At 44.0% G+C, this 22,725-nt stretch overlaps 1 pseudogene; it reads right to left on the bottom strand.

The window, feature by feature from the left end:
* Nucleotides 1-234: 234 nt before the first annotated feature.
* LOC123444115 lies at nt 235-15,525 on the bottom strand (annotated as a pseudogene).
* Between the last annotated feature and the right edge of the window lie 7,200 nt (nt 15,526-22,725).

Here is a 22,725-nt window from a genome sequence, read left to right on the forward strand (position 1 = left end):
CGACGTTCCCGTTGTTCGCAACGCTTCCGCTACGACTGCGGGGGGATGTTAGAGATATATTTGGTGTACATGTATTTGGTAGTCTAGGATTTGTAATCCGTCTCCTACCTTATCTCTAGGAGAGGCTTCTTGCCCTTCAAGTCTTGTACCCAATATATACTCGCCCATGAGGCTCAATAATACATCCATCATAAAAAACTATTCCACCAATCCCTCTCTTCCGTTCAACAGTCATGTTCTGAGTCGCACATTATTTTACAATAACAAATAGGTAGGTTCATGAAGATTCGGTACATAAGTTGGAATTGGAACAGGAAATATAGTTTCACCACCGGAACAGGCTCCAGTGGGGGAATAGAAATGCAGGATACACACACAAACATTAACCAAGGCTCAAATTCTACTCTGCCTTGATACATGGCAAGCAACTGCATGCGCTGCTGCTATAGTTGATATATATAGGATACTAGCAAGCTCCTGGAGCAGCAAAGTGCCCTTCACGACATACATCTCATCTGATTCCATCTCCTAAAGAAAATGAGATAACGGGCTCCCCTACTGAAAGAAGATGTGGCCGTTCTCCATGTCCCAACTTCTGTTTTAATCACCTGAAGTACCAACCAGGCAAGAAAAATGAAAATGGTTAATGAGATAAAAGATCCAAGTCTATTTTATTTTTCAGGAGCGGCATAGGGAGATTAACATGCAGCTATCTAAGAATAAGTTCTGACACTACAGGAAAATTACGTTTTACCGTGTGGCAAGCTATAAGTCGTGTTCTTTTTTTCGGGTACTCGGCTTATTTGAATATAAGCCCTGTACACAAGCAAAAACACCCGGTAAAAACAATGCACTCGGCTTATGCTATCATATAAGCCGAGTATCCAGAAAAAGCTCTCGGCTTATAGTTTTCACACGGTATATATGAAGAATGCACTCGGTTTATAGCGTGTCACCCGGTAAAGGTACGTGCCACGTGTCTACAACAGCGGTGTTTGACGCCGCCGTCACGGCTTGAACTATAAGCCGTGTGCTTGACAAGTACACACGGCTTAGACACACTATAAGCCGTGTGCTTGACAAGAACACACGGTTTACACATAGTATACGCCGTGTGCTTGGTAAGTGGACACGGCTTACACACTATAGGCCGTGTGTTCTGCAAAAGCACTCGGTTTATATTTTATAGATTTTCAAATTTAAAAAAGTTCTAAAATGATTTCCCTTGCATTTATCTTTAATCCCTGAATGTTATTTATTTATTCATTTTACCACAGGAATGTCTCTCATGTCGGCTATAGACCGTGTGAGGGGGGGTAGAAAGATCACCAAAACCCTAGAAATGCAATAAATGTCTCAAATAGTTGTGGGCCCACCCGGAACGTGCCCAAACTTTTACGACACCCTACAAGGGGCATGTGATGACGTCGTGCCTGATCCTGAGGATTTCTGGCATCGTATCATTTTCCGAGGCTTCAAACGGTTTGATGAGGCATGTCACCCAAGTGATTTCGTACCCCCAATGGTTGGGGCTGCCCCTCCCACGCCTGCACAAGGCATACCCATGTCACAAATACATCACATAGGATTTTCCATGCTTCTTCTGGGCATGATTTCATGTGTCGCCTTGCAGATCTGCAGTTTCCGACACTGAAACCCTAGAATTGCAAGAAATGTTTCAAATATTGTAGGCGGGTCAGAAAAATGCGGGGGCCTGACACGTGTCATTTGATGGCCTTCTCTGAGTGCACGAGGAGTTTCGATGCCAACGGAGAAATATGACCGACACTTCCTTCACAAACGTGACACGTTCCCTCTCGATACCAAGAGACTACCTTGAAGATGGTGCAGTTTACAAACGGCCTCGGGTAAGCCCCACCCAGACCGCGTCCAAACTTTTACGACACCCTACAAGGGGCATGTGATGACGTCGTGCCTGATCCTAAGGATTTCTGGCATCCTACCCTTTTCCGAGGATTCAAACGGTTTGATGAGGCATGTCACCCAAGTGATTTCGTACCCCCGATGGCTGGGGCTGCCCCTCCCACGCCTGCACAAGGCATGCCCATGTCACAAATACATCACATAGGATTTTCCATGCTTCTTCTGGGCATGATTTCATGTGTCGCCTTGCAGATCTGCAATTTCCGACACTGAAACCCTAGAATTGCAATAAATGTCTCAAATATTGTAGTCGGGTCAGAAAAATGCACGGGCCTGACACGTGTCATTCGATGGCCTCCTCTGAGAGCACGAGGAGTTTCGATGCCAACGGAGCAACATGACCGACACTTCCTTCACAAACGTGACACGTTCCCTCTCGATACCAAGAGACTACCTCGAAGATGGTGCAGTTTACAAACGGCCTCGGGTAAGCCCCACCCAGACCGCGTCCAAACTTTTACGACACCGTACAAGGGGCATGTGATGATGTCGTGCCTGATCCTAAATATGTCTGGCATCGTACCATTTTCCGAGGCTTCAAACGGTTTGATGAGGCATGTCACCCAAGTGATTTCGTACCCCCGATGGCTGGGGCTGCCCCTCCCACGCCTGCAGAACGCATACCCATTCACAAATACATCACATAGGATTTTCCATGCTTCTTCTGGGCATGATTTCATGTGTCGCCTTGCAGATCTGCAATTTCCGACACTAAAACCCTAGAATTGCAATAAATGTCTCAAATATTGTAGTCGGGTCAGAAAAATGCACGGGCCTGACACGTGTCATTCGATGGCCTCCTCTGAGAGCACGAGGAGTTTCGATGCCAACGGAGCAACATGACCAACACTTCCTTCACAAACGTGACACGTTCCCTCTCGATACCAAGAGAATACCTCGAAGATGGTGCAGTTTACAAGCGGCCTCGGGTAAGCCCCACCCAGACCGCATCCAAACTTTTACGACACCGTACAAGGGGCATGTGATGATGTCTGGCATCCTACCCTTTTCCGAGGCTTCAAACGGTTTGGTGAGGCATGTCACCCAAGTGATTTCGTACCCCCGATGGCTGGGGCTGCCCCTCCCACGCCTGCACAAGGCATGCCCATGTCACAAATACATCACATAGGATTTTCCGTGCTTCTTCTGGGCATGATTTCATGTGTCGCCTTGCAGATCTGCAATTTCCGACACTGAAACCCTAGAATTGCAATAAATGTCTCAAACATTGTAGTCGGGTCAGAAAAATGCACGGGCCTGACACGTGTCATTCGATGGCCTCCTATATGTAAAAGAAATAGAATTTGGCACTATACGTAATGCCTTAATAGTAATCTAAAAACCTTACAGTATTGCTTCAGGTATTTCTTCGTCATGTCAATAAAAAAACTATGATGTGAATTTGAAGTAATTAAATACCATACCAGATGAATGTCATGGAAGTTAAACACGGATATTCAAAATAAAAGTTAAACACGAATTTGCACACACATGAACATATTTTCATGTGTAAGCCGTGTGTACTTGTCATAGGGCACTCGGCTTACATTTTTGCACCTGGCTTACTCCATATATAGAAAACGCGGGAGTTAGCCAAATATCAGGCGCGCTTTCTCCAAAATAGACCGCGCTTTCTGTTTTTTTTTCCAAATCCTGCGCTCACTCACCTCTCCCCTCCACCTCGCGCAGCAGATCCCACCACTGCTCCCCAGCCCAACTACCTCCACCGCACCAGCCCTTGCGCCAGCCCCCTCCACCAGCCCTCCACCGCCGGCCCTCCACCGCCCCCTCCACCAGCCCTCCACCGTCGGCCCTCCATCGCCCTACGCCGTCCCTCCACCGCCCCCGCGCCAGCCCTCCACCGCCCCCGTGCCGGCCCTCCACCGCCGGCCCTCCATCGCCCCTGCGCCGGCCCTCCACCGCCGGCCCCCTCCACCAGCCCTCCACCGCCCCCTCCACCGGCCCCATCCACCGCCCCCTCCACCGGCCGCCTCCACGGGCCCCTCCACCGCCCCTCCACCAGCCCCCTCCACCGCCCCCTCCACCGGCCCCTCCACCAGCCCCCTCCAGCCCCTCCACCGGCCCCTCCAACAGCCCCCTCCACCAGCCCCCTCCACCGGCCCCTGCACTGGTAAGTCTCTCTCTCTCCCTATATCTCTCTCTCTTATCTCTCTGACTGAGTGTTTCTGTTTTTGCAGATAGACTAGGCTCCTCCAGCAGCAAGGTGCTCACAGACTAGGCTCCTCCAGCAGCAAGGTGCTAGAAGATTTTCCTCCAGCAGCAAGGTGCTCCTCCTAGCATTATTTGAGGTGGAAGGTTCATTTTAGGTGGTGCATGTATCTATGTAGCTAAGGTGGATATGCAAATATGCTATGAAGTGGTGTCAAGTTTTAGGTGATTTAAAATGAGAGATTCATTTGTTTGTTGGTGGTGCAACAGAAAACAACCTGAAATGTTTGAAAGGTTGTAGATTCTTACATTATAGTTTGAGAAAGGTGTTTGAAAGGTGGTGCAACAGAAAACAACAGAAAATCTGATTTGTTTGAGAATTACATCAAAGAAAGCCATTTGGAATTTGGTCTTGCTAATAATTTCTTGGGTTAGTTTAATTTTGAAGTAATAGTAACTATGGATGATATAACACGAGGAACATGGATAATTATCAAACATGTCGGGTGGCAAATAAACGAAGAACGACTTATTAAGGAACTGTAGAATATGTTGTGTTTTGGTTTGTGCATGTGAATTATGTTTGATTCTAGTTTTCACTTTATTGTAGGACACACATCAATTTGACATTGGAAGGGTTGTGGCAAGGCTTTTTGCTGGAGGGACAACCATTGCCGAGCACACTTCGAGGGTCGTGGCAAGGCTTTTTGATGAGGACTATGACTTTTGAAACTTGTAACAACTCTATGTACCATGAACTTGTACCAACAAGACGTATGATAGCGATGATGTACTTTTGGATGTAAACCAACTCTATGTACTATCTACTCCTAAATGTGAACTTTGTCGAGTCTAAATACTTGATGTACTTCTAGATGTAAGACAACTCTATGTTCTATGAACTTGTGCTTGTTGCCAAGAAGTTCTCGCCCTATGATTTTGAACTTTTACACATGTTTTTTTGTGATAACATATGAACTTTTAAACGTGAACTTCTGAAGTGCTCTACTTTTGCATATGAACTTTTAAACATGGCCTTCTCAACTCCTTTAGTTTTGAATATGAACTTTTGAACTGCTTCTGCATATGAACTGATTTTGTTTTGGATATGATGCTTTCAACATGAACTAATCGCAATATTGTTTCTCGATGCAGGTGACTGAAAGATGCCGTGCAACAAAAAGAAAAAAGTTGTGAGACTTGGCAATGTGATTGAAAGGTTAGGCAAGGCGATGGGGGTAAAAAAGAAGGGCACATGTGCAACATGTTCCACAAAGGCAAGCAGGGGCAAACCCGCACAACGAGCCACAATGGATGGTCCCCGGGCTAGACGAGTTGATAGTATGCTTGTACATGTGTTGCTAGCCCTATCCCCTCCGCCCATTCTGAGGAGGAGTCGGAGGAGGAGGAGAGTGAGGAGCCAGCTGTGGAGGAAAGGGAGGAGGGGGAGGAGGAGAGGGAGGAGGACCTAGTTGAGGAGGAGGAGTTGGAGGAGGGAGAGTATGCGGTGGAGGAATCGGCAAAGGACATGGAATGGCCGGTTCCTAAGGAGACCAAAATCTGGTTGCGTGGGGTGTCCACTCTCCCTTCGCGGCCATATCCACATAAAGGGATCATTGTTAAACCAGCCGGTGAGAAGTAAGTGCTTTTGTGGACTCTTAACTATGTCTTTACATTCAAGTTTTTTGCCAATACTAACTCATTTGCCTTTCTATTGTGCAGGGCCTTCATGGTTATTCCAGAAACCACAATCCTGCCACGCCAGCCAAGCACCATCATTGGTTGTCTTTGCAGGCATCATTACCCTGGCCTGGTTTCCATAGGAGACGGTGAGGAGGAGCCAGCTTGGTCTTGGGAGCATTGGAAACGCGCTCCAGATACGAAAGACAAGTGGGGCAGGGAATACCGCAATGCTGCAGAGCGGGTGGTCAACGATTTTTGGATAAAATTCTTAGTCAGTTTTCATAGTTATTTCTTTAGCAATATTCAAAATCATTGCATCGATAACTATTTTATGCGAATTGATGTACTTTCGTAGGACTTCTTTACTTGCGTTGAGGGTATGGAGTATGAAGCTAATGATATTGTGGAGGAGATTGCCAAGAAGGTTGTCCAAGACATGCCTTACCATGCCCGTGTCAATTCCGTGGTGAAGTATTTCGCCTATGAACGCAAGATGCTTCTCCCAAAGGCGCTAGCCCGTAGAGTGCATCTCACCCGTTCCATGTACATGAAGGTAGTTTTCATTTAGCTGTGATTGCCTGGATTAAAACAACTTAGTTTCATTCCTAAGTTGGATATATTTGACATGTTTCAGGCGGTTCCTCCGTGGTGCAACAACAAGATTCCTTGCTACCAGCAAATCATATCTAGGTGGATAAACCCGGAGTGGAGGGCCACACACACAGCGGCTTCGGAGCGGCGTGCCTTGATGGGTGGTCCGGTACACCTTCAAGGCAACCTCAACCTCCATGCTTACGTGCAGAAGAAGGTAATAATATCATTTGGTTTATGAACTTCTCAACTTGTGCCCTTATGGATATTATTGCTTCTATTGCAGAATAGGGAGAGAGGTGAGGGTGAAGAGCTTCTCAATACCTTCACGGGATTATGTCTCTCACGTAAGTCAAAGAAACCGGAAGGGGGATGGGTCAACCCAGGGGCTGGCTTTAGGATTAATGCATATAGTGGGAAGTTCAAGGAGTGCAACGGGCCCGACTCTGATCCGGCCTCACAAGACATTGACGTTATGGTTTCCCTCAAGTCGGGAGAAGGCAAGAAGCGTGGCCGGTTATATGTTGGTGACGGTTCCATTCGTAAGAAGAACATTCCAAAACTCGCCCACCTTCGTGCTACCACATCGAGCTCAGGTCCTGCTATTGAGCGTCGCCCACAACCTGGGATGGACATGCTGCATCAGTTCCATGTATGTATTACTTCACTGATCTTCCTTCTGATTTTATCTTTGCATTGCAACGATGGTGAACTTGTTGTGCTGGCATATTGTAGGTCCGCCTAGAGGAAGAAAGCAGGCTACGACAGGAAGCTCAGGCCAATGCCCTACTTCAACAAGAGCAAGCCATGAAAATGCAGCAAACCCTAATTCAGCAGCAGGAATTCATGGCTAAACAACAGGCAGCCCTGCAGGAGACGTTTGCTCTGTTCAGTAATAACATGCAGTGTTCAACTTTGCCGGATCTTCCTCCTGTTCCGCCTCTTCCTACATTCAGCCTTGTAAGTCTTCAACTTTTCAACCATGCATCTTACCATCATTCTTAAATCCTCTTACCATCTTACTATCATGCTTGAACTATCCATAGTCAGGAGAACACTTCAATGACTTTGTGGTTGCTGGATCTACACCTACGCAAGCAAGCCCAATGACACGCACTGCGGCTGAAGATGCTTTGACCTCCATGCCACAATGATCACTCGAGGTACTTGTCTATGCTTGTACATTATTCATGCTTGTGTCTTGTCGTTGGTTGTGCCTCTCAACTCAGAACTTTGCATTGCTGCTAGTAGAGCCCACAAGTGTTGATCCTTGTATTATTCATACTTCTTAGCTTCAAGTTGAGACTTATATGTTCATGTTTATTGACTCTTGTGCCTTATCTTCAAGTTGAAACTTATATGTTCATGTTTATTGACTCTTGTGCCTTATCTTCAAGTTGAAACTTATATGTTCATGTTTATTGACTCTTGTGCCTTATCTTCAAGTTGAAACTTATATGTTCATGTTTATTGACTCTTGTGCCTTATCTTCAAGTTGAAACTTATATGTTCATGTTTATTGACTCTTGTGCCTTATCTTCAAGTTGAAACTTATATGTTCATGTTTATTGACTCTTGTGCCTTATCTTCAAGTTGAAACTTATATGTTCATGTTTATTGACTCTTGTGCCTTATCTTCAAGTTGAAACTTATATGTTCATGTTTATTGACTCTTGTGCCTTATCGATCATTTGCAATTTAATTTTGGAAACTCATGCGTGTGCTATTGAACTTATAGGTTTGCATCGATCACGGATACCGTCGACGGTGGGCATACATGTTGTGGTGGAAGTTCATTGCATATTGTAGGTTGAACTCATGCTTTCGTTTGTGAACTCTTCTTGCATATGTATGCATGTTGTTGTGATCCCTCCTTGAATATGTATGTGTGCTTTTGTGGAACTGTATTGGATATGTATGCGTGTGTGGACTTGGAACTCATCATCGGATTGTTATTGTTGTGAACTTGTAATATATTGGATATGTATGCATGACCATTTCATTTGTGTTCTTGTTGCATATGTACGCGTACACATGTTTTTGTGAAATTATATTGTTGTTGTGTTCTATTGGATATGTAATATATTGTTGTGATCTATTGGATATGTAATATATTGTTGTGATCTATTGGATATGTAATATATTGGATATGTAATCTATTGGATATACGGTTGTAATCTATTGGATATACGGTTGTAATATATTGTTGTGATCTATTGGATATACGGTTGTAAGCCGTATGCCCCAGGCTCTGACACCCGGCTTATAGACTGTTTGTCCCAGGCGCTGGGGGCTATAGGCCGTGTGTCCCAGATAATAGCACCCGGCTTATAGGCCGTTTGTCCCAGGTGCTGGGGGTTGTAAGCCGTGTGCCCTAGACACTACCACCCGGCCTATATATAACCCGTGTGTCAGATTGGCCCTCGGTTTATATGTAAACCGTGCGTGTCACACTGGCCCTCGGTTTATATATAACCCGTGCGTCCGGTCTCGACCCTCGGCTTATATATAAACCGTGTGACTGTAGGCCCTCGGCTTATATATAAACCGTGTGACGGTAGGCCCTCGACTTATATATAAACCGTGTGACGGTAGTCCCTCGGCTTATATGAACCGTCACGAGGCTTGCCGTTAGAACCACGTTGCCGTTATGTGTAAATCGTGTGTCCGTTGGCACTCGGGTTAGCCGTGGGTGCACTCGGCTTATATGTAAGCCGAGTATTTTAACTGTTGCTCTCGGCTTACATTGGATAACACCCGGCTTATATGTAAGCCGAGTGTAATCCGTCGTAAGTCGAGTGTTTCGGGCACTCGGCTTATAAGTTTTTTCCTGTAGTGTGAAGAACAAATGACGTGCATACAGTAGTTAAATTGTCCGTCATTATACATACCAGCGAAGGAGCGGCTGTTGTATTTCCTCGAGCTCGTCGCACTGCTTTATGCTCACTTTCTTTATTTTATCAACAGCTGCTGCACCACCAATGGACTTGAGGTCTGAACAGTTGGCAATGGAAAGTTCATCCAATACTGGAGAACTTGACAACTGGTTATTGGCGAGGTTGATGGATTCTATGCCATGACAAGAATGCAAGCTGAGCTTCTTAAGAGAGGATGGTAATATCATTGCCCTCTGCATACTGAACTTATTAGAACCTCCAATTGTCAACTGCTGCAACCCGTCGAGCCTATCAACAGAGAGCGACATCAACTTTTCACAATTGGAAACCTCAATGGTCTTCACGGCAGGTACACAATCAGGCTTCAAGAATTCATGCAAGCTCAATAATTTCTCACAGTAACGAATATATATCTTAGCAAGGGATGAGAATCCTCTAATACCGCCGTTGGTGGTGCTACTGCTACTACTTGCTTCAGAGACTATTGATGTAAGGTTATTGCAAAATTGAATATCTAGTTCCTCGAGGGATGGAAGATTGCTTCTCCACACATTCAGGGGAATAGCTGTCAACGAGTGGCAGCGATGTATTTTCAAATAAGTGAGGGATATGAGGTTAAGGAAGCAGCTCACGAAGTGATCCATGCAATAGCCCGAGTTCCGAAGGTCTATCTTTCTAAGAGAAGTAGGTAGGACCACCGAGCCTTGCCAACTGATTTTACCACATTCTATTATGACCAACTCTTCAAGACGATTAATGTTGTCTGACTGTGATGTATTGCCAAGTGACCCATCTAACTGGACAAAGAATGGTATGCTCTTCAAGTTGTAACACCACGTAAATTCAAGAGTACGTAACCTAGGCAGGAGGTTGGGATGGAGCCAGCTAGGCCAAGATTCACCTCCGTAGAAATCTACCTCCAAATGTTGGAGATTCCAGTGAGGTAACATTTCCTTCTGGTTTTCCATTATCTTCACGACCGCCTCAGGACTTTGCAGCCGAAGGCACCATTTTAGGCAGAGTTTGCCAGAGTGGTCCTTGTTGTAACTAAACCTCTTTGATTTGATCTTCTCCAAGCTGAGGACATCACTGAAGCCTGGAGGGAACTTTTCAATCACACAACTGCCAGAGTCTATAACTTTCAGATGAAGCAGACGACAAACTGATAATGGAAATGTGTTGAAAGTAACACTTCCAAGTAAAGAAAGGTAACGCAGATGCTTTGAGTTGCCCATGCTCTCAGGTAGCTGTCGTACTCCGGAAAGTTTAAAACTCAATACACGGATTTTTGGTAGCTCCCTGAACCAACAGTTTATCACAGGCTCAAAATCTTTTGCTTTGCTAAATGATTCATCGCATACCAGGGATCTCAATTTTTTCTTGTTGCATATGCTCGTCAATTCAGAACACTGAACATTTCCGTTTGTGAATATTGAGAGATGCCGGACATTTGAAGGAACTTTGTCTAGGTCACTAGCATGCTTTATAATGAAGCACTCATCCATCGAGACTAGCTGTACTGTATCATGCATCAGATCGTGAATTACATACTTAAGACTCTGTGGTGATGGTTTCTGGAAGAATGAACGATTTGCAAGGGCATCAAAGCACATTGATGCTTCTTCGGGCCCCTCCACATATCCTTGTGCAATCCAAATATCAGCTAGAAAATCCTTTCCAAATTTGTGATCCTTGGGAAACATTGCACAGATTGAGAAGCATCTCTTCAGTTTCTGCGGTAGATACATGTAGCTCAGTCGAAGGGCTGGCAGAATATCAGTATCCGATTGTTTCAATTTCCAGAGTTCGCTTTCCTTTATATTTTTCCAATGTATCGTACTTAGCTCCATTCTCAGCAAGCGTCCAATAGTCTTGGCAGCTAATGGCGAACCCTTCAACTTTGGAACAATGTCTTTAGCGATGCGCTCCAACTCCAATGACTCCTGGTTGTTGCAAGAACTCGTGGGTCCAAATGCACATGATTTGAAGAAATCCCAGAATACCTTAGGTTCTAAGCCATTTAGCACATAATTATTCAGAGGGCCAACTAGCTCAGCAACCTCGGGAAATCTTGTGGTGACCAAAATCCTACTTCCTTCAGCGCCATTTTTCAAACATGCACACAAGCTCTTACACTCTGCCGCATCATCCTTCAAGATATCATCCCACATGTCATCAAGGACAAGCAAGAACTTTTCGGACTTGACACGGCCTTCTAGTTTACTAATAAGAACATTCAGATTATCAGATGATGCATCTCCTCCGAGGCCTTCTATAATCGCTTTTATTAACCTTTTTGTGTCAAAGTCATCTGAAACACATGTCCAAATTATGGGGCCAAAGTGTTTCTTCACATTTGCATTCTTGCAGATTTCTTGGGCCATTGTTGTCTTTCCAACACCTCCCATGCCAACAATGGATACCACAGGCAACTCTGTCATTGTTGCTTTGCTTTCAGTTCTTCCTCTCTTCAGTCCACGAACTCCTAGTTTTCCCACCAACTCCTTCATTTCTTATTCACGACCAACCATTTTTTCCACACAATTGAAGTAGGTAGATGTTTCTGGCCTAACTGATCTATCAAACTTCCGCGGTGCTAGGTGCAAGTGCATATCTATGGCCTGCTTATAGATATGATCTAGTTTTTCTTGAATCATGTCGACTTGTGTTATGTAATAACTGGATCTGTCAAAGAATTGCAGAAAGGTGTCATTATAGCGATCTGGCTCCAAACTCTTGCTGCATTCAACCTTCAACTTGAGTACATCATAATCAAACTCATCAAGCAGGTCCTCCGCATCAAACACTGCATCTTTAATATCTGGGAGGAGATCAGCCGCTTTTTTCTTATGGCTTAGAAACTCGACCTGATCAATGAGGTCATGCATCTTGGGCATTGTTGTCTTCAGCTTCCATAGACCAACTTTCATTTTATCATGTGGTTGTGCAGCTGTCTTGTCTCTGTCTGGCGACTCTGAGGTGCTCTGTTGATAACGAATGCCGGTTACAACTGATGCCGTCCAGCTGAAGAATTCGTGATATGCATTGAGGTTGGAAAGCACCCCAGCACCATCATTGAATAATCCCCAAGCCATGGCCATAACTGAGGACTGTTGAAATCAGATAAAGGAATTAAGCTTAGTTCAAAGAGTATGGTGTTGAAAACAGGTAATCATCTAGAATGGGGAGAGACGTGGCCTGAAGATGTAGTTACCTTGTTTATTGGCTGGTTTGATGCCATGTTGGTGGAGAGATGCTTCTTGTTCAAAGTGTTTGGTGGCCGTCTCCAGAAATTTGGGGCCCCGGTGCGAAAGGCAAATTGTGGCTCTAAAATTTCGAGAATACACAGTATTTCAATAAAAGAAATTTGCATAATTTAGAACACTGTATAATTTAGTCAAGATAATACAACAAAAAAGATTGAAATTAAATTTTAAACCAGGCACTATCTTGAAAATTTTGGTGTGTATCAACTATTAACTGACCTACTAATGTATATCATCCCTAAAAAATTGATTGATGAACTGATGCATAAGCACACAATATACTCACTATTATAATTATTTAACAACATAAAACAGTCTAAATTGGATAACTGGACCGAATAGGAGACGCGTCGTCTCGCCCGCTTCCGCGAGCGGGAGGCGAACCCTAGCGCCGCCGGCTCCAGCCTCCCCCGCCCTCCGCCCCTCCCTCACCGCCGCTGGGCAAAGCTCGGCCGGCGTCCGTGCCGGCGGGGCCTCTTCCCCTTCCTCGCGGTGGGCCGGCACGGGACGACGCCATGGCTAGGATGCGCGCGGTTTTGCAGGACGGCGCGGTGCGGCTGTGGCCGGGACGGCACGACGATGGTGTCCTGGGGTGGAGGCGCAGACCGCTGCTCGTCGGGGGCGAGGTGCGGTGTGCCTGCGTGGTTGGCGATTTTGGGCGTCCCGGCCCAGATCTGGATCGGGCGGATGCTCTCCCAGCAGGCGGTGCGGGCTGAGGTGGCATAGGCCGGTCGCCGCTGGTGGCTGTGGCTGCTGGAGGTGTTCGGCGTGGCGGCGTGCTCCTTGCTGGGGTGGTCCGGCGACTCTAGGGCTGTGGTGACCGCGTCTGGGAGCGGATGGTGCGAATCGATGGGGAGGCGGCGCGTCATGTTGGGTGTCTGTCTCTGCCGGTGGCGCTGGGTGGTGGTGCAGCAGGCCTCCTTCGCCTGGTTCTAAGCTGACATGGCTGCGAGCCGGGGCTTGTGCTCGGGCGGATCTGGATGGTGCCCGGGGTGAGTCGGAGCTCTTCCTCCGGGTAGGTACGTTTGGGCTCTATCCGGGAGGTGCCCGTGGTTGGTGAGGCCCCTCTCCTCGCGGGTACGGTGGACGTTGGTGGTGCTCGGGGCTCTGTCACTTTGTCGGGCAGATCGGCGTCAAGGGCCATGGTCATGGCGTCGTGCGAGCGGGCTCGGCGGCGGCCGTCGGTAGTCACGGAGTAGGGTCTCCCCCGTCCACCGGGTACGGCTGGGGATCCAGGCGTGGATGCCTCCTACTGTGGAGGCGTCCATCCATACTCTGTGGCTGATGCCGGGCTAGGAGCGAAAGGTGTCACCTTTTGCTCTTCCCTCCATGGCAGGTGCACCAAGATGAGTGGACGGTAGATGGAGTCCTGGACATGGATGCCGGGGTGGCGGTCCGCATGGTTGGCTCTCCGACGAGCACCATGGTGGTGGGTATGGCACTACCTCTTGGTCGTGTGGGCGGAGATAGGTGATGTCGCGGGTGGCTCGGACGTGCTCTCTGACTCTAGCAGTAGCCGTGCCCCGATCCGGATCTGGATGTTCTTTGCCTCGCGCGCGTGCCCTAGAGACCTCGTGGTGACGCGGGGGAGCTGCCGAGCGAAAGCTCCGCGCTTTGTCGCTGACGACGGCGACGCTTGCGGGCACCGTTATCTTCTTGAAGACGTCGTTATGGTGTTCCTCTCTGTGTCCGAGTTCCGGGTGAAAACCTATGTGTGTTGTAGACTCGGCAACGGCGACGCCTAGCGCCGTTATTCCTTCTGGGGGCGTTGTCGTGGAGCTTAGGTGTTATAGGGCTTAGCGCGGTGTTGCTTTAGTCCATCCTGTACTTTATTTCGATTGCGTAGTCGCGTGCGTTCTGCGTGATCCGGTTATCTTGGGATCGGCCGCGTATGAGGTCACCTCATCTCCTTGTATCGTTTGGTTATGTATTCTGTATGATTGTTGCTTTATATATAAAGCGGGGCGAAAGCGTGTTTCGAGAAAACAGTCTAAATTAAATAGGGGTTGAATTTGAGCGCATCTGACGAACAGATCGGTGATGCCCCTACCAGGTTTAAGCGTTGGGATTTGCTAAGACTTGCCGGGCGTTCGGCGGCCAACAGAATCATGCAATCAGTCCTTTATACGAGCAGGGCTATGGGATGTCTCTCCGGGCAGGAAAGAAGCAATCAAAACAAGACAACACTGCTGGCCTACGTTCTATGCGGGGCGCCGTACTTCCGTCAGTTAGGCTGGCCATAGTGGGGAGTAACATAGTAGTAACATCACACATTACAATGCAAATTTGTTTATGTGGCAGTGAGTTAATGAGGAGAGAGGTGCTTGTGGTAACTAGCTATGTTACAGTAACATCACACATACCAATACAAAATGAGTCTATATCCTAATTAATATGACATCACACAAATGTTACTACCCACTATGGAGGTAGTAACATAGACCAGTAACATGTGCATGTTACTTGGCTAAGTTACTCCCCACAATGAGCAGCCTTAGTCTTGAGAAAGATATGCTAAAAAAAAAAGTCTTGAGAAAGATCGATCGATTGGCAGACTGTCTAGATCGGAACCTGGGAAAGGCTCGTTTCACGAGATTTTGGGGAAGGCCCAGTTTGAAGGAGCCAGCGACTGCTATGGAAAAAGGACCCGAAACGAAAAAGGATACAAGACATTGGCGCAAAATCTAGGGCCCTTAGAATTTGGGGGCCCTGTGCGGTCGCACAGCCCGCACAGGCCCCTGGACGGCTACTTTGGTCAGTAAGTGACTATACCTGGGTAGGTCGACTCCTCTGGGCAAACAAAGGCAATGATGCCTTGTGCTGTAGCTCTGCAATTATTTTGTTGTTAAGGACAAGCTTAATTTTAATATCTGAAGTAGTAGGCAGTACACATGTAAACTATATAGTTGAATTTTGCTTCGGTGTTCATTATAGAAAGGTGTAAGAACAAAAAAAAATCTAGAAAATCTACAACTCTAATGTATACTTTGTAGAAGTTAATCATGTTGTTTCTGTAGGATTAGGAAAAAAAGCCAAACCGAGTCCTAGTAGTATTAGGATTCCTAGTCCTAGTCTATTTTCATACTCCCTTGTGGACGTGTATAAAAGACACCTTAGGGGTGTTGATTGTAACACAAGAAAAACGAAAAGCAATACAAAGCAAAGGCTCGACAGGGGCCTTTAGCCATCAAATCCATCGATCAGTTTTATTCATGTCGCTAGTTACGCAAGTTCCGTCAAGTAGCCGGACGAAGCAAAAATCGCGTAGGCACGTCTGTACGGATGCATACACACGATTCAAAAGCCAACATACTTATTGAAGGGAAGTATTTGCCTTTGCCACTAATCCATTCCCTTATGTCCCCTTTTCACTTTGTAGGCTCACACGCTGGAGAGATATTAATGACCAAAAAAAGGATATTCAGTTATGCACGCAAAACCTTCATGATCAGAGGTGTGAGTGTGATTCTTCCAGGAGACCCTTGGCAAAGGCATCCAATATTCCTTGCCTGGTTCCTTTGTGTGTGTATGCGTGTGTGCGCTTGAAATGCATGGCGATGCAGCATAGAGGATCGATTAACCAACAGCTTGTGTCTGGATCTTACAAACATAACAAATCTCTAAGACAAGTAATTCGGGACGGACGGAAGAAGGTGCTACAAAAGTAGGTGATAACAAATCTAAAACAGGTAATAACAACATGATGAACTCAAGGAAGGAAGTAGGTGCTACAAAAGTAATGAATCACAAGGAATAGTGAATAGTGAATAGACTTGATTATGTTCAGTCCGCTGATAATTAATTAATGATGGTGAAGCGAGCGGAATCACGAGGATGCCCGGCGCTCACAGGGACGGACGGCTACAAACCTCAGGAATCCAGCACAACGCATACGTGCACTCCTAACGTAATGTAAAGGGCCGGAAACCGAAATTCGGAGCACTCACCGCGCGCGGCGGATGGCGCCGGAGACGACGGCGGGCGGGAGACGACGGCGCGGGTCCTCGGAGCTGGCGGCGGGTTAGACTACTACTGCCGGTGACTGAAGGAAGACGCGTAGGTGGTGGACTGACTGATTGGAGATGTGAAAGGTGGATGGATATGGGGAAGGAGACGACGACCAAGACTTTGCCAGCCGGCGCTTTCGCCGAAAGGCCCAGGAAGTTAGCCAGCTGTTTTTTCTTCTTTTTTTTTTGAGGCAACGCTGCCATTTTAGGCTTTTTTTTTCCTAGACAACGCTGGCAATTTTAGGTGACTCACAAGCCCAGCTGAAAAGAACAGGGCGGGCCTACTCAATGTCCGTACCATTCATTTTTTTCATGATATTTAAAAAATGCCCACGTGTTTGGAAAATACGTCCCATGACATTTTGAAAATGTTCATGGAATGCAAGGATTTATTCGTGGAATTTTATAAGGATGTTCATCACAGCATGTAAACAAATGTATGGGATATTTCGAAACATGTTCTAACACGTAATAAATGTTTTGTGCGATTATAAACAAACTTTTAAACGTCCGTTTCAAAATGTTCATCATTTATTTAAAAAAAGTTTAACGTGCCCTTTTATAAATGTTCAACATGTATTTAGATAAATACTTGTCGTGTACTTTCAAAAGGTTTAGTGTTTAGCTGGAAAATGTTCAACATGTATACCAAAATGTTCAACGATTGTTTGAGAAAAGTCAACGTGTTTGAAAAATGAAAATACAAAAATGGAAAGGAAAAAACAGAAGAAGGAAGGAAAAACTGGTAAAGGAAACATACAAGTTTTTTTCATGATATTTAAAAAATGCCCATGTGTTTAAAGATATGTTCCATGACATTTCAAAAAATGTTCGTGAAATGTAATAACTTATTCGTGTAATTTTATAACAACATATAAACAAATGTATGGGATATCTGAAACATGTTCTAACACGTAATATTTTTTTTGTACAATTAAAAAAATGATCAAACGCCTGTTTTAAAATGTTCGCCGTGTATTTAAGAAAAATGTTTAATGTGCCTTCACAAATTTTCAACATGTATTTAGGTAAGTATTTGTCGTGGGCTTGAAAATGTTTAATGTTTAGCTAGAAAATGTTCAACGATTATTTGAGAAAAGTCGACATGTTTGAAAAATGAGAAATAAAAAAAACAACGGAAAGAAAAAAAAACAGAAGAAGGAACGAAAACCTGGTAAAGGAAACTTACAAGAAAATCAGGTCAAACCTGGTTCCAAAAGGCATGGAAAATAGTTTCTGTGAAAAAACCAGAAATAAAACCAACCCAACACCTCCTCTTTGTTGTATCGTCCCATCGGCTGTGTGTTGTACCTCACAATAAGCGAGATACAACAGAATCACTCTTTGTTGTACTCTTTGCAAAGGACAATCACACCTTGTATGGAGCCATCACGTGTAGATCTGTCCTAGCAGGTTGCCATATCAAAGTCTCATCGATATGTCCATTTGTGCGGAGGGAAGGGAAGATATCCGGCATGGTCTATTAAAGAACAAAGAACGTATGAAATAAAGTGGGCATTCACAATAAAAAAAGACAACAAGGATGGTGTTTTACGTTGGACTTGGCTTATTAATCTAATATTACCTTTGTCCTGAATTATTTGCATTAGATTCGTCTAGATACTCGTTAGATACATCCCTATCTAACAAATCTAAGACACGTAATTCGGGATGGAGGAAGTATTAGCAATGTAATAAACTGAAGGAAGTAGCTGCTGCAAAAGTAGTTATTGTAAATGAAACAGTCTCGTTTTGTGAATAGACTTGCTGATGTTCACTGATAATGATGGTCAAGCGAAAAGAACTATACTTTCGTGCATTCAGCCCAAAGGGCCAAGACAAACGAACCATCTTTCCACCAGTATTCCTTCCTTTAAGGTTGGATCTAATGGGTTGAAGCTATCCAGGTCAAAGCTATCCAAACTCCAAAGAGAGACCAGAGGGATGCCAATGCCACACTACAATAACTAACTAACTACAATTCTTGATAGAACAGGCGGATCTAGTAGCAGCAGCAAAAGAAGAAGAAGAAGAAGACATACCTTTCTCCAGTCTCCTCGATGCTGGCAACGAGACAACCTCGGCTTCTCCGATGTACAGCGGTGCCATGTTTGGTGGCCCAAAGGAGCTACGCCAACAGGGTCAAGCTATGTGTGCCCTCTCGATCTAGCCAAGGCAACTAGACGTCAATGACTAGATTGAAGATGTAAAAGATGCTAGGTGGGTCGGGGAAGGTGACGAGTGACCATGGTCTTCACTTTGAGTGAGATTTCATTGTAATTCACTGAACTTCGATGATTTTGGTAGGTGCTGAAATTCTTATGAAAGTGAAACTAAAAAACATGCGAGTGACGACCAAAACTTCGTGTGCCGGTGCTGTCGCGGATCTAATTTTCATATATTCCAATGAAGGAGAGTTTAAATTTGTGGTATGTTCAAGACGTGAGATGTAGATATTTCAGATTTTGAGAATTTCAAGGAAGGGTGTATGTTTCAGTTAACAGAATGTGATGACTAGCTGGTGAATCAATATTAATAATGGCCACTTGATGATGGAAGATTCTCATTAATTCACATACAACATAAAAATATCACTGCAAATACATTATGTCAACAATGAACTCCTGAGACATATATAAGAATCTAAGTAGAGCGATGTTAGGTGGGAAAGGTCATTTAAATCATGTCGTAAGGAATGCTATATTAATGTGTGTGTGTGTGTGTAGTAGAAGCTCTAATATGCCATTCAGTGAAGTGATTGAAACGTAAAAGAAGGTGACTATCATGTAGAGCGACTACTAACAAATTAATGTTGCAAAGATGTATGTCCAGTTTGAGGCAATGCTAGCTATGTACTTTCCTTCTCCATTTTCCTCTTATGATGGGCATGGGATGCATCAGGGATGGTAATCTTTTGCACCACCTGGATGCGGAATGGGAACACTTGCCAAAATCCAGTGGAAAGCAGAGACGTCTTCCAAAGCATCGCAGTAGTCTTGCTGAGGTAGATGCTTGGTGGAGTAGAGCTGCATCTCGTGAGAATACAAAGACATCGAATTCAGTGATACGTATTTTAAAGGAACTTTATGAGATGGGTTAGTGTAATAAAGATCGGTCATTCACTTAGGTATCGTCAAGACAAGATTTAAAATTGTTCTCACGTAATGCCCACTGTATTCTATTGTTTTGATAATTTATATCACTTAATATAGGCTATGGAAACATCAAAACAAGCAAACTATGCACGCAAAATAGAATATGTCAAAAAACGGAACAGTATGTGAAGATCGGAATGAACACCATACTTCCCTGACACTAAAAATTCTAAAAAATTAGGACAACACAGAGAATGTGCATAATAACCTAATTAAAAAATTAGTTTTTTTTTATGCTTCAGTAAAATCAGAGAAATTATACACTAGACGTAAAAGTTTTTGTTTTTGCGCTCAATCAAACAAGCAAGTAACCAGAGTATCCTAAAAACTTTACTTGGCATCTTCTTAAAATAAAATGACATAAAACAAGATTATTAAAATAGCTTAATCATGTGAACACACAAAACAGGACCGTACCCGCCGACACGCCCGAGACTCGTACGTGCTTCGCCCCTCTCCCCCCTCCCTCCCACCTCCCCGTCCATCTCGATTAGCTCCTCCAATGGATGGCGTGCCTTGCTCGTGGCGCATGCAGGGTCCGGCTGTACACCTGGCTCTCGCACCGGTGCTTCTCCGACTGCGTCACCACCTTCTATCGCAAAACACTGGGCAAGCGCGAGGGGGACTGCGTCCACGCCTGCGTCCGCAAGTACACGCTCGCCACCAACGCCTCCGCCGCCAGCTTCAACAAGCTCGCCGACCCCTCCGCCGCCGACGACGAAGACGACGGCTGAATCATGCAACCCTGTGCTCCGATTTTTTGCCTGCCCTGGTTAGTCTTCTGCAGTTTGAGTTCTGATAATGTAGCGCTTGTGATGCCTGGAGAAACACCAATAGTAACAGACTAGAAGAACCACGGATTCTGAACTTCTGTTGGCGTCTTTTGGGCTTCGATTTGATTGCGCCTGTACCGAACCACACCACGTACTCCGAACTTGGGTGGATGCCAACATGGATGCTTTCATTGCTTCACATACTTATAGTATCGATGAATCTTTCACTGAATGTTAAGCATTTTCTGGTCTGACTGAAATGCTTTGCTTCCACTAGCACAATACCGGTGCTTTGCTATGAAACTATAAAATACGAGGAGTTCGGTCACTGCCTTAGGAAGTTGTCAAAATACGGTGGCGTTATACGAATTTGCTCGTGATTCACTATTTAAAAGAATAAAAATACCACAAAAGATCATGTGTTAAGCATTGGAGAATCTTAATTCACCATTGTCCTTTTCTGACACAAGATTTTGAATGTTGAAACATATAGGAATTGACATTCGTAAGTTGACTACACAAGGTCGTGGATCAAGTAGGAGGATAAGGTCTATCATTGTTTTGGAATTACAATTTTTTCAATCTCTTGTTCTGTGATATAAAATTGAAATAACTCGTCTGGGAAAAAAAGAACAAGAAAAACAAGATCATTATATTTCAGATGGAGTCCCATTTTTTGCATTTGTTATTTGTGGCCAAGTGTTAGTATCATATGGATAGTAGTGTTAAATTCTGGATTTTACCCCCTATTTGTTATTTGTTTTTTGGGCCAAGTGTTAGTCTCAAATGGAGTCGCATTTTTGCATTTGTTATTTGTACCACCGAAATACACCATCACTTTCAATTTCGTGAAAGCATGAACATATATTTTAAACGCGTGAACATATTTGAAAGCATGAATATTTTTCAAATTTGTAAACACTTATGTATTCATGAACATTTTTAAAATCTAGAACATTTTATGAATTTATAAAAATTTAATAATATACACAAACAACTTTTTAGAATTGTTGAAAATGTAAACATTTTTTTCAATCGGCGCACATTTCTAGAATCGACGAACATTTTTTTGGAAACTGATGGAACATTTTTTCATGTTCATGAACATTTTTTTATTTAACAAACATTTTTGAAATTTAATAAACATTACTTGAAATGCATGATATTTTTTTAATGAATAAACTATATAGTCTGTCACGAACAGTTTCTAAAATTTTAGGATATTTTCCATTGGTTACCATATTTTGCATTGGGAATTTTTTTTCAATTTCATTAACATTTTTGATACACTAACTTTTTACAAAACCATGAACATTTTATTATTTTTCTAACATTTATTTTCAATGTTGCAAACATTTTTTAAATAAGCAAGCATTTGTTTAACAAAATCATGAACATTTTTTGAATTCATAACATTTTATGATTTTTTAAAAGAATTATATAAAATTATGTTTTTTTCAGTAATGGAACTTTTTTTAAGTCATAAATTATTTAAAATAAAGAAAAAGAAGAAGGAATATATAAAAGATTAAAAAATGAAAACAGACCGTCTGGACATGGGCCAGACCAAACCTGTGTGCGGCGTTTTTTCCTAGGATCAATAGCCCAGTATAGGAGGGGCCTACTGCATGTGCCGCCCAAACAGGGATTACTGTGTATGAAATGTTTTTTATTACTTATAGATAACACTGATGGATAATATTTTGTAACATTATGAGCATATTTAATGACATGGCGCCAGAAGCAATTTCTGCTTTATATATACCCTACCCCATGGGCTTAGCGATAGGAAAAGGGCCAGATCCCGAAATTTTTACAAACAAGGATCAAATCTGGATTTACTTCAGCAAAAGGGTCAAAACACGAAATTTAGCCTCGAAGGACACAAACATGATGATAACCAACATAATCAATCTAAGATTTGTTAATCAATTTGTTTGGTTGCGTACAACTACGTAAAGATATTAGATTAGGCCTAAATTGCAATTGTACCGCAGGGACAGTACAATCTTTTTGCAAGGAAAATTGAAGTATAAAATTTTGAAAATGGTTCAGTCAAGTGAACAAATAATATGGGGCATATGATCCTATCCCCGCGCAAGAGAACTTATGGCACGCAAGTCCCTTGTGCTTGCTTTTTTTGGCTACTGGTTTTTGAAGTTCTTTAAAAGATATCAAATTGGGTGATGTTAAAAAATATATATTCATTTTTCTCGTGACCAGCGCTTTCAAATAAGATC

The sequence above is a fragment of the Hordeum vulgare genome, chromosome 1H (assembly GCF_904849725.1).
Source record: "Hordeum vulgare subsp. vulgare chromosome 1H, MorexV3_pseudomolecules_assembly, whole genome shotgun sequence".
Taxonomy (NCBI): domain Eukaryota; kingdom Viridiplantae; phylum Streptophyta; class Magnoliopsida; order Poales; family Poaceae; genus Hordeum; species Hordeum vulgare.